The sequence below is a fragment of the Grampus griseus genome (assembly GCF_964374135.1).
Source record: "Grampus griseus genome assembly, chromosome: 16".
Classification (NCBI taxonomy): Eukaryota; Metazoa; Chordata; class Mammalia; order Artiodactyla; family Delphinidae; genus Grampus; species Grampus griseus.
In genome coordinates, this window is record NC_139010.1 from 42511627 (window position 1) to 42524002 (window position 12376).

Below are 12376 nucleotides of genomic sequence, written 5' to 3' on the forward strand. Positions count from 1 at the left end.
AAATTGTCTTTCATATGACAGGCCCAAAACCAGATGTGTTCAAATGAGCAGGGCCTCGAGGAATAAATCACCCCTGTAATCTCTGCAGAGAAAACACTAAGGAGGTACTAACAAGCTGCCAAGCAAGTCTCAAGCAAGGGGAAGGAGTGAGAAACAATAGAGCTTGTTATTGAAACATGGTTACAACTAGATGGATAATATTAACATGATTTGAAATGTATAACATAATATTAAAGAAGACCTCCTGAAACAGAAGAGACTCTCCGTAAGAACAGAGCCAGTAATATACTGATAAATTATTAAAATGGGGCTTCCCTGGTGGCGCAGTGGTTGAGAGTCCGCCTGCCGATGCAGGGGACACGGGTTCATGCCCCGGTCCGGGAGGATCCCACATGCCGCGGAGCAGCTAGGCCCATGAGCCATGGCCCCTGAGCCTGCGCGTCCGGAGCGTGTGCTCCGCAACGAGAGAGGCCACAACAGTGAGAGGCCCGCGTACCGTAAAAAAAAAAAAAAAAATTATTAAAATGGAGCCTGGGTGTGGGGAGGAGTAATGGGTGGATTGAAACTTTCGAAGGTCATCTAAGAGGGGCTGGAGGAAGAGCAGTAGCAATAACTACACCATGGAGCAGCAGAAGAGCAACAAAGTAATCTGATATGTTAGTAGATATGGCTCAGTTATAATATTTAGGTGTGGATTGGTAGCTATGAGAACTAAAAATCAGAAAACTACCAAATTAACAGAGAAGAAAAATGAAGCAATGACAAATTTGAATATACCAGAAAAAGTAAAGATTCTAAAGAAGTATAATTAATAGTATAAATTATGATATATATTGCATTATGTTATACTCAAAAATAATATGTAGTAAACTAAGACAGATATATAAAACCAAATATACGAATTATCACAGAAAATGGGAATGGATATATTTCTTATGCAAGACTAACATGCCATATTAGTCTTTAAAAAAAACCCAAATGTTGCCATTTGTTGTTTACAAAAAATAAATCTAAAACAAAGTGATAAAGAATGGTTAAAAAAGAAGGAACGGACAAAATACTACAAGAAAACGCAAATAAAAGGAAGCAAGCATGGTCTTATTTATATCAGATTAAGCAGAATTTGCAGCCTTAAACTTCAATGGGGCAAAGGCAGATACCATGTAACGATAAATGGTAAAAATTAATCAAGGTTTAAGTCAAATCTGTATATGTCCAAATAGATAAAAGAAAAACTGCTACAGTTACAAGATAATTTGGTTAAAGAAAACAAACCACAATCACGGTAAGAGGCAATATATCTCTATCAACAAGAAAGGACTATCAAATGGAGTTTGTTGAACTCACGTGTTCAGGTAATTACTAATGATAGTTAAAATTCAGTTACTTAGAAAAATGTCTTTCATACAATATTTTAAATACATACTATCTCATACTCAGGACAAACCTATAACATAGATACTATTTTTCCCATTTAACAGATAAGAAAATTGAGGCAGAAAGAGGTTACCCAACTTCCCAGAGTCACCCTAAATTTGAACTAGGTCATCTGAAAATAAAGCACCACTTATAATCGTTATGTTATGCTGTGCTTTCAGAGACAATATTGCTAAACCCTACAAATCAGAGGTTTTACAAGCTACTTTGTCTGATTATGACCTATAAAGCCAAAATTTTAAAAACTCACTAAAAAGTCATTAACTCATAAAATAAGACATTCTCCAAATTAAAAACTTTAGATCAAAGAAAAGTAACCAACATCCAAATTACTACTGTCCTAGAAAGAAACAAAGGGGGAAATTCATTACATGAAAACTTAAGACCTAAAAATAAAGCTGTCACAGAGAAAAATTGTCTTTAACTTATTTTTTAAATAAAGACTGAAAATAATTATGAACTTCATGTTTAGCTGAAATATGAAAAATAAAAAACAAATCAAAAAAGTATGAAAAAATAAGGATAAAATCTTAAGTGAATAAAATTAAAATAAAGCCAAAATAAATGAGGAAGACTAAATTAAACCAAAAGCATTTTTTTTCAGTATGTCTCATACATAAAATGGGCAAAACTGGGGTTGGGGGGGAAGAAAACTAACATAAAACTTTAAGACAATTTAATTTAGCAAACAATTTTTTTGGTTGTTGTGCCTAAAAATTTTTACAAGAGGGGAAGGAAATATACCGGATATAATGTTTTTTGGGGGTTTTTTTTGGTTGTTTTTTAGAAGATGTTGGGGGTAGGAGTTTATTAATTAATTTATTTATTTTTGCTGTGTTGGGTCTTCGTTTCTGTGCAAGGGCTTTCTCTAGTTGTGGCAAGCGGGGGCCACTCTTCATCGCGGTGCGCGGGCCTCTCACTATCGCGGCCTCTCTTGTTGCGGAGCACAGGCTCCAGACGCGCAGGCTCAGTAATTGTGGCTCACGGGCCCAGTTGCTCTGCAGCATGTGGGATCTTCCCAGACCAGGGCTCGAACCCGTGTCCCCTGCATTAGCAGGCAGATTCTCAACCACTGCGCCACCAGGGAAGCCCCGGATATAATGTTTTTAATTCAAAAGGGGAAAAAGGTATGTTCAAAATAAAAACTATAAAGGGATATTACTTTTTATTACAAAGCTCCTCTAATCAAAAGAAAAATACATCAGTGACAAGAAAAAGTCCCAGAATTGAGTCAAATATATGTACAGTGCCTACTTGTAAAAAAAAAATTATACCTCACACTATATAAAAATATATATTTGAATGAATAAGTATAAAACACAAAACAAAAGACAAGGAAGCACCCAAGTAATAACATATTAAGTCTGTTACAAAAAGGTAGAAAATCTTAGATTGGATTAAAACGATTGAGCTACATGGTGCTTACAAAGGAAACACCTAAAACAAAACGGCACATGAAAGTTCATTCATTCATTCACTTAGCGACTTTTCAATACTTATTATGCACTTAGACTACAACAGTGAAAAACAATGATGTCCCCCTCCAGTCTTCAGGAGAGTTATATTCATTCAGGAAGGGAAAAACAGACAATAAACAGCATAGTAATAATGAAACTGTAGTGTTGGATGAGAAGTGTTTTGGAAGAGTGTGTTGGAGCAGTGCCTTAATACACAATACACAGTGTATTAAGGTAAGGGGGATGGGAACGCTGGGGGTTAGTGTAGCAATTTTAAGGTGGAAGTTTGTGTAGAGTAAAGCAAAATGTGAGAAACCCTTCGTATGATTGTGCTTTGCCCTGGGACAAAAAGCACCTGCTCCCAGCTGGGGATAACAAATGACAAGCTGGGAAGAAGCAACTACAACTTACATCATGTTCTAAAAAATAATTTCCCTAATATAAAGAAATTAAATCTATAATTTAAAAACTTTCCATAAAGAAAATCCAGGCCCTATACAAATTCACTGGTGAATTTTTACAAACAACTAAGTAATAAATAATACCAATCTTCAACAAACACTTCCAGGGAATAGACAATGAGGAAATACTTAACATGTTTCTTTGAGGCCATATACAATTGATATAAAACATGACAAAAACATTATAAAAAAGGTAAATAAAAGTCTCTCTCATGAAGAAAGACAAAAATCGTAAACAACTTATCATGAAATACATTCAAAGATGACAGAATATCAAGACCAAGTGGGAATTTTTCCTGGAAAAATAGGCTGGTTTAACACTTGAAAATCAAAACATTAATAGAATTACATCAATCAGTATGTTAATATCAATCCATTAAAAGAATAAAGGAGAAAACCATACAATCAACTCAATAATTAAATTCAACACCATTGGATGATAAAAACTTTCAGCAAACCACGAGTAGAATGAAACTTCCCCAAGAACATCTACCAAAAATGTTACAGCAAGTATCATCCTAAATGATAAAATATCGAAAACGCTTCCCTTGAGACTGGGACGAAAACAAGTATGTACTATTCTATTCCATGGTAGCTCCTAGCCACAGCAATAAAGAAAAAGAAATTAAAGTTTTTAAATGGGACAAAAAGTAAGAAATATCCATATAACATAATTGTGTGGAAGGAAACTCCAAAATAATCTACAGATAAAATATTAGAGTTAATAAATGGTAAGGTCACTGAAAACAAGTTCAATATACAAAAATTGACTATATATACTAGCAACGCCAAAATAGGGAGAAAATTTTTGAACTACCTAAGAATAAATCTAACAAAAGAAGTAAAACATGTACACATGGAAATTATCAAACATTCCTGAGAAAAATTAAAGGAGACCTAAGTAAATGAAGAGAAATGCCATGTTCATGAGTTGAAAATTCAAGTCAATATTAATATAACCTAACTCCCAAATCAATCTATAGATCCAATGCAATACCAAATTCCAGCATATTCCCAGGGAAGGGTGGGAAGGGGGGCAGGGCGTTGACAATATGATTTTAAAGTTTATACAGAAATACAAAGAACTGGGACTTCCCTGGGGGCACAGTGGATAAGACTCTGTGCTCCCAATGCCAGGGGCTTGGGTTCATTCCCTGGTCAGGGAACTAGATCCCACATGCATGCTGCAACTAAGAGTTCGCATGCCACAACTAAGGAGCCCATGTGCCACACAATTAAGGAGGTGGCGAGCCACAACTAAGGAGCCCTGGAGCCGCAACTAAGGAGACTGCCTGCTGCAACTAAGGAGCCTGCGTGCCGCAACTAAGGAGATGGCGAGCCGCAACTAAGGAGGCTGCCTGCCACAACTAAGACCCAGTGCAACCAAATTAATTAATTAATTAAAGAAAAAAAAGAAATACAAAGGACTTAAAGTAGTTACGGTAAATCTTGAAGAACAAAAGTGGACAACTTATATCCACAGATATGAATACTTTTTATAACGCTAAAATAATAAGGCAGGGCAGTACCGGCATAGGGTAGACAAAGAGGCAACTGCAACAGAAATAAGAATCCAAAAAGAGATACACACATATGGTCACCTGATTTCTAACAGACACCACTGCAATTCTGTGGGGAAAGGAAGGTCTTTTCAATAAATGGTACTGTGGGAACTGACTAGCCATAGCTCAAAAAAAGATATGTATATGTTTATGTATATGTATCTAATAATTCAAAATAGATCATAGACTTAAATGTGAAAGCTAAAACAATTCTAATTTTTAGATGAGAATATAAGAGAATTCCTTTACGACTTCGGGATGGGCAAAAATTTTTTTAAACAGGACACAAAGAGCACTAACCATTAAAGAAAATATTGATAAACTGGACTTAATTAAAATTCAGAACAAGTCTCAAACATAAAGAAGATATCTGTAGTACACATATCTGACAAAGGACTCATATCTAGAAATATAAACATCCAAGTTAATACAGCACAGAAAAACTATCAATTTTTTTAACAAACAAAACAAATACACGCTTTAAAGAAAAAGATATCAAAATGGTTAGAAAACATGAAAAGATCCTCAGCATGATCAGCAATCTGAGAAATGCAAATTAAAACCACAATGAGATACCATTACACTCACCCACCAAATACTAAAAAAAAAAAAGAAAAAGAAAACCTCACAAACAATACCAAATGCTAACAAGGCAATGGCACAAGAGAACCTCTCACATACCGTGGGCGGGAGTATCAAGCAGTACAACTACTTTGTAAAATCCGTTTGGCTGAATCTATCAAGGTTAAACATATGTATGCATGCTATGACCCATCAATTCCACTCCTAGGTTTCTATCCCTCAGATTCAAGTGCACATGTGTACAAAAGCCAGAATTGTAAACAACCCAAATATCCTTTCAGAACACAACAGATAAACTGGTATATTCATACCATGGGAAAAAAACCAAGCTACTGCTACACATGGATGACCTCAAACATAATGTTGAGTAAAAGTCAGACGTAACAGATTATATATTACATGACTCTATTTGTATGAAGTTTAAAATGAGACAAAAGTAATATATGATAACAGAAGTCAAAATAATAATTACCTTTGAATGAGTGGGCAAGTACAGTCTTGGAAAGAAAAGAAGACTTCTGCGGTACAGAAAATGGCCTTTATCTTGAGCTGGGTGATAGCTATCCAGCTGTAGCACATATGAAAAATTCATCAAGTTGTACCCCGAGGATCTGTGTGCACTTTATTTCAATTTCAAAAACAGAAAGAAATATTAACAACTTGAATGTAACAAGATTTGATCACTGACTGGATATGCGGGTAGCAGGTAAAGGACAGCACTTAGAAATAGATACTGGGTTTTTCACCGGGATGATGGACTGGCTGGTGATAACATTTGATGGGAAATAAAGGAGAAAGTGGGGGGAGCTGTTAATAACAACTTTCCTTTTGGATTGTAGAGTATGACGGGCCTTTAGAAGAGCTATACAGAGATGTCCAGCAGAGAGTTGGCCATTTGGGTCTAAGGTAGGGGAGAGGTCTGGGCTGGAGAGCCAGAAAAGCATCCCAGCAAATGATGCATCCCCAGACAGGAAAACAGATCACTCAGCAAGACCAGGAGAGTGAGGACAATAGGGGACCAATAATGGACACCTTGGGAGAAGCAGTAATAAGAGGCAAGAAGAGGAAGAAGACTCCGTTGAGAAAACAGAAAAGAAATCATCACAGAGGAAGAGACCAGAAACCAATCAACACTTTCGAGGAGGGACTGAACATGAGTGTCCACTGGATAGAATGCTCAATTAAGGCAAATACTATAAGATCAATGACATTTGTCATAATAAGGTCACCAGTGTTCCTCACCAGACAGATCCAACAAGTGATGCAGTTTGAAACGTAAAAGTGCACTAGGGAAGCGTGTGCCAGAAAATACAACTTTAATCTATCTGCAGCACAATCTATACATAATATAAGAGAAGATTATCTGAAGGTGACATAATCCATTCTTTCTTGCAGATATCCCTGGTTCTATGCCCGGATCAAGTGGGACCATGAGGAAGAGGTCTACAAGACCACGGTGAGAAGCCCCTGGAAACCTCAACTGACTGAGTTCGCCTTTGGCACAAAGTGTCCTGCTTCCCCTGAGGAGCAATTACAAGCAGCTGGCTGCACCCATTTCCCATAGTCATTGAAAGATTATTTACTATGATACCTACAGTAAGATTAGGAAAGGAACATTTTCTTTAGAATTCTTAATGCTTCATGAGGAATTCACATGATGATTTCTTTAAGGGCCAATGCAAATCATGTAACAAAGAACATCTGCATTTTTTCTGACTATCAGAAAAATCAGACAAATTCGGTCAATGATAGCACAGAATAGTCTAGTAATAGCATATAACCTGCATATAACTGCATAGTACTTCATTCTGATACTGATGTGTTCCTATTATCCCTGAAGTTGACTTTCATCTATTTCTATATTTCCATTCTAACCTATTAACCCTAAAAAGTCTCATGTAAGACACTGTAAACAAAGGAGGGAAAAAATAAACAAACCACCTGAGATCTGTTCATTTTCTGTGGATCGAGGAAACACGTAGTGAACTACAAAGTTGGGCTGGAGGAAGAAAGAATAGATCACAAGAGATCTGATCTGCCTTGCATCTCCTGGATTCTCCTACCTATAAGCTCCACACACTAGCAGGATAAAACGTCCTCCTGTAGAACATCTTTTGGTCCTGAACTACCTTGGCAGTAGTTTCTCAGTCTTTTAATAGAAACTGGGTTTGACTTAACTATGTCGGAAAATCTGACTATTGGCTAGGTTGCTACGAATGGGATGACCTGGTCATTCATCCTCTTGGGCTCAGTGGTTTTCATCTTTCATCCTAGGCAGAAACAAGTAGTCCAGGAAGCTCTTTCCTTCACTACTTCCTGTGTCTGTGAAGTCAGGATGGAGGAAGCATCCACCTCTCTCAATGTCACGGGTGATAAAGGGCATAGGGTGAGGCCCCCTCAAGCACTGGAAAGAATAGAGAATGTGAAAGAAGTCAAAGGTTGTTAGGAAGGTCTGAGATAAGTTTTCTTAGTGGTAGGTGGTATTTCTCTCCCCCAGACTATATAATTTCCTGGGCAGACTTGCCCCTTGCCTTAGCCCAGCTCCCTCTCCTGAAACCTGGCTCACACCTCAGGTTCTCACAGTCTGACGGGTGGCTTGCAGAGCACAAGGATCACATGGTGCATGGTGCAATCGGCTGTGCAAATCTAGGGTCTGCTCTTTCTTGGCCTTGATCCTCCTCTGTTCTGCAGCCCTGGTGGAAGGTCTCCACTCATATGAGCCATCTTCCAGGCGGGATTCCTTTTACCTCACAAGATCCGCTTTGTTCCTAGGAATCAGGACCTGAACCCAAGGGACAAAATCATTTTAGTTGGAACCTATATGAGCGCCCCAAATCTTGGAACACCTGTGCCCCCAAATCTTGGGTGGGTCCTTCAGTAAACTCAAATCAGTACCATTGAAAACACACAGGCTGGACAGTTCATACCAGCCCCAGAACTAACCATTATGAACTATGATCCCAGACCCCCGAAGAGACACCAAGAATCCCGGAAATACAAGTGCCCCATGAGAAAAGAGTCCACGTTATACTTGACAGCGATGTCCTTTGGCTCAGTGCAGGGACGGGCACAACGTTTAGGCAGAATTGTTTTTTAGGGAGGAAGCAGATGTGGATGTGCCTCCTCCGCCGGCTCTGCCGTCTTGAGGCACTCGCTAGCCACTCTGAGTCAGTTTCCGGTACTAATACAGTGGGAGGGCGAGGAGTCCCTGCCGTCCTCACCGAGTGCGCGGCGGCCTCAGCACAGTGGCCGCCAACACTACGGCGGCCTCTCTGGGGACCCGCAGGCGCGCGTAAGCGTACAAGGACCAGACTCGAACAAGCCACTGCAGCAGCTGCCGCTGGCCGGGATAGGGGCCTGAACACCGCCCCTCCCTCAAGCTCTGCCGCCTTTCGCACCGGCCAAGCGCCAACCGCGCTCCAGTGCCCACCGCACCCCGACTGAGGCTGCGCGCAGGGCGGCGCATGCGCCAGAGGGCCTGTCGACCCCGAAGGTGTTACCCCCGACCGGTCTCACGGCTGGAGCCCCGCCCCGGAGCTGGGGGTGGGACCTGAGCCACTTTGATCGCAGCCAGGGAGCCGGTGTGAGGCGGTTGCTGCGCTAGCCCAGACGCTGACGCGGGTGGAAGAGAAAACCAGAGAAGAGACCCGCAGTGCAAGCTTTGAAAACAAACCTGGTGGTAGCAGGGCTTCTCCCAGGAAGGCACAGCAGCCCAGTGCTGGTGGCATTGGCGGTAGTAGTAATCATGATAAAGTGTGATGATGCCAGCTTCTCAAAATTACTTGTGAGAAATGGAATATTGCCTGCCATGTCAGTAAACAAAGGATGTCATAGTCATCAATGGTCATAGTCATCAAGGATTGCAGCCACCTCCGAGGGTGAGCCGGTGAGCCCTGAGGGAACTTAGAAAGGAAACAAAGAATACCTGCCATCTAGCAGCCATAGGATTGCAGCCACTCCCCACAGCGAGACCTGAGGAAACTCGAAAACACAGGATACTGGCCCCAGATCGCTGAGGTGCGTATCAAAGGAATGGTTTCAGTGAGCCCAGACTCTTGCATCTTCCCATACGTAGAAAAGCGCTAAATTCCTTAACTTGATATACCTAGTTTATTATTATTATTATTAACGATAATCTTTTGTTCCGACTACCTGCCCTTTGTTGCAAAACTCCTATATATCCTGGCTTGCCCCTCGCCTCCTCAGAGCAGTTTTCTCAGGGTTACTTGAGATGCTGCCTCCCCGGCTTGAAGTCCTAAGAATGTCAGCCTCATAAAACATAACTCTCAACTTTTAGGTTGTGCATTCTTTTTCAGTTGACACTTGCAATACACAAAATTGTTAGATGAGTAAAAATACACACAAACTGAAAAAAACAGGTTATCACACACAGCCTCATCTACCTTAGATAACATGCACAACTATTTGACGTTTTACACAAATGGGATATTCAAGCAATATTTCAGTAAACAATATAAACATTTTCTTGGTCAATATATTTCCCAGTTCTTCCTTATCAAAAATTTCAAACAAATAGAAAATTTGAAAGATTCAGTGAGCAGACATATCTAGAGTCAATAGCTGATTTTGCCATATTTGCTTTATCTAGATGTCTTTACTTGTGATGAAACTTCAGCCCTGAGTGTGTCATCATGTATCTTCTAAGAGTAAGGACATTCTCCTACGTAATCACAATACCATTATCACACCTATAAAATTTAACCATAAAAAGCATCTAATATTCAAGTCCATGGACTTCCCTCGTGGCACAGTGGTTAAGAATCTGCCTGCCAATGCAAGGGACACGAGCCCTGGTTTGGGAAGATCCACATGCCGCGGAGCAACTAAGCCCGTGAGCCACAACTACTGAAGCCTGCGCACCCTAGAGCCTGTGCACCACAACTACTGAGCCCATGTGCTGCAACTACTGAGCAAACATGCCACAACTACTGAAGGCCACGCACCTAGAGCCTGTGTTCTGCAACAAGAGAAGCCACCACAATGAGAAGCCCGTGCACCACAATGAAGAGTAGACCCCGCTTGCCGCAACTAGAGAAAGCCTGCACGCAGCAATAAAGACCCAATGCAGCCAAAAAGAAAAAGCATCTTTGTTTTACTCTCGCTGTCTTTAGGATTCTCTCTTTAACTTTCATCATTTCAATTATGATGTCTTGGTGTGGGTCTCTTTGGATTCATCTTGTTTGGGACTCTGTAATTCCTGTACCTGGACATTTTTTCCTTCTTCAGGTTTGGGAAGTTTTCAGCCATAATTTCATCAAATATATTTTCAACCTCTTTCTCTTCTCCTTCTGCAACCGCTATAACGTGAATGTTTGTATTCTTGATGTTGTCCCAGAGGTCTCTTGAAATATCCTCATTTAAAAAAGTTTTTCTTTTTGCTGTTCTGATTTGATTTCCTGTATTCTGTCTTCCAGATTGCTTATGCATTACTCTTTATCACTTAATCTCCTGTTAATTCCTTCTAATGTACTTTTGTTTCAGTTATTCTTCAGTTCTGACTGGTTCTTTTTCATGTTTCATAGTTCTTTGAATTTCTCACTGTGTTCCTCTATTCTTTTCCCAAGTTTTTTTGTGTGTGTGTGTTTTCTGTTTCGTGTGTTTTATTGTTTTTTGTTTTACTATTGCTTTGAACTCTTTATCAGGTAACTTATGTTTCATTTCTCCCCCCCGGGTTTTTTCCCCCCCGTTCATTTGAAATATATAACTCTGTCTTCTCATTTTGACTTTCTCTATTTGTCTCTATGAAATTAGGTGAAACTGTTACCTATTATGGTCTTGTAGGCATGTCCTTCTGTGGGAGCCTCCTTATGCAGTCTGTGTTAGCCCAGTGGCTTTGGTGGGAGCAGTCTTCTCCTGGGGTGTGCTGATGGCTGCTGCTTTGATGGGAGGTATGGCTAGTGTCCAAGGGAATAGAGCTGGAGTCAGATGTGAGCTGGGACTTGTCCCAGGCTCAGTGGTGGTTGTCACCCTATTGGGAAGTGGGACCAAGTCCAAGGGGCTTGAGCAGGAGCCCTAAGGAAGTTAAGTTTCTTCCTGGCATGATGGCAGTCTCTGCCTTGGTTAGGGGTGGTGTTGGGGCTGAGGGGTTGGAACAGCACTTCTGAGCTGGCTTTGCTTTTTCTCCAGTGCACGCACACATGTGTGATGGCAATGGCAGGCTCCACCTTGGTCAGAGGTGGGGTCAGGGCCCAAGGGGTTGGAACCCCACCTCTAGGCTGGCTTGCTCTTTCCCTAGTACATTCGCACACGTGCAATTGTGGTGGCAGTCTTTGCTTTGGTCAGAGGTGAGGTTGCGGCCAAGGTGTTGGAGTTTCACTTCTGAGCTGGCTATCCTTTTTTCCCAGTGCATACATGTGTGTTGGCAATGGCAGTCTCCACCTTAATGGGGAATGGTGCCAGTTCAGGCAGGACTGGAGTGGGATCCTGGTGCAGACTGGAGTGTACCCTGGGGTGTCCTGGCAGGCTGGCCAGAGCACCAGACAGTTTTCAATCTGCTGGTCTGTGCTGGGACTGGGAGCAAATCTGTGTGTGCTCTTCAACAGTGGAGTCTCAGTTTCTTACAGCCCTCCAGTAAGCCCCAGTGGTTTTCAAACCAACTAAGAGGGCTGTCTTCCTAGTGACAGACCCCAGGACTGGGATGCTTCATATGGGGTGTGAATTCCTTGCTCCTTAGGAACAATCCCAAGCCTGTGACATCCCAATCTTCTGGATCACCAGCTACGGATGCGGATCCTGGCTAGGATGCTTCTCCTCCCTACCAGACTCTGTGTACAACAGCCTTGGTTGTACAAGAGCTGTTCTGCTAGTCTTCAGGTCTCCTTCACGAAGAATTGCTCTATACATAGTTGTATTTTTG